The 475-nt window shown below is 39.6% G+C and overlaps 1 long non-coding RNA gene across 1 annotated transcript; it reads right to left on the minus strand.

The window, feature by feature from the left end:
* Positions 1-17: 17 nt before the first annotated feature.
* On the minus strand, positions 18-475 carry LOC111645535 (uncharacterized). Its single transcript, XR_002759876.2, has 3 exons — positions 428-475; positions 291-334; positions 18-169 (listed from the first exon to the last, which is right to left on the minus strand). It is a non-coding gene; the product is annotated as an uncharacterized LOC111645535 (long non-coding RNA).

A 475-nucleotide genomic window follows, 5' to 3' on the forward strand; every position in this document is an offset into this window, starting at 1 on the left:
ACTATGTTAAACATGCATTATGGGTATTACGGTATTAACTTGTCCAGTTCTACTTCTTTATGCTGTGGTACACACATTCAGTCCAGGTTTGATCCCTCTGTCTTCTTGATCTGTTGGTCAGGTTAATGCTTAAAGCAGCATAATAGAGGTTTAGTGCATGTTGGTAACCCTGGTTACAAAACACATATCAGTAACGATTAAAACTGTGGGCAACAAAGTATCTATGCTTGCGCAATTAAAAAGGTGTCTTAAAGGCAATTCATCAATTAATTTAAACAGCTGTTACTCACCTCTGCATTTGCTGTGGAGGGAGCGGTAAATGCTGGTTGAGACTCTGGTTGTGAAACACAGAAGAGGTCGCTTTATTCAAAAGCCATGTTCAGTCGATAGAAGTTGTTGGATATATATTAAAAAAGGTGCCAGTTACCTGGAGATCGACAGCTGTTTCTCTTGGCCATCATGCACAATGAGAAAG

Source organism: Seriola lalandi, unplaced genomic scaffold (genome assembly GCF_002814215.2).
Source record: "Seriola lalandi dorsalis isolate HSWRI2012SDOR001 ecotype SW California unplaced genomic scaffold, Sedor1 jcf7180002018624, whole genome shotgun sequence".
Classification (NCBI taxonomy): Eukaryota; Metazoa; Chordata; class Actinopteri; order Carangiformes; family Carangidae; genus Seriola; species Seriola lalandi.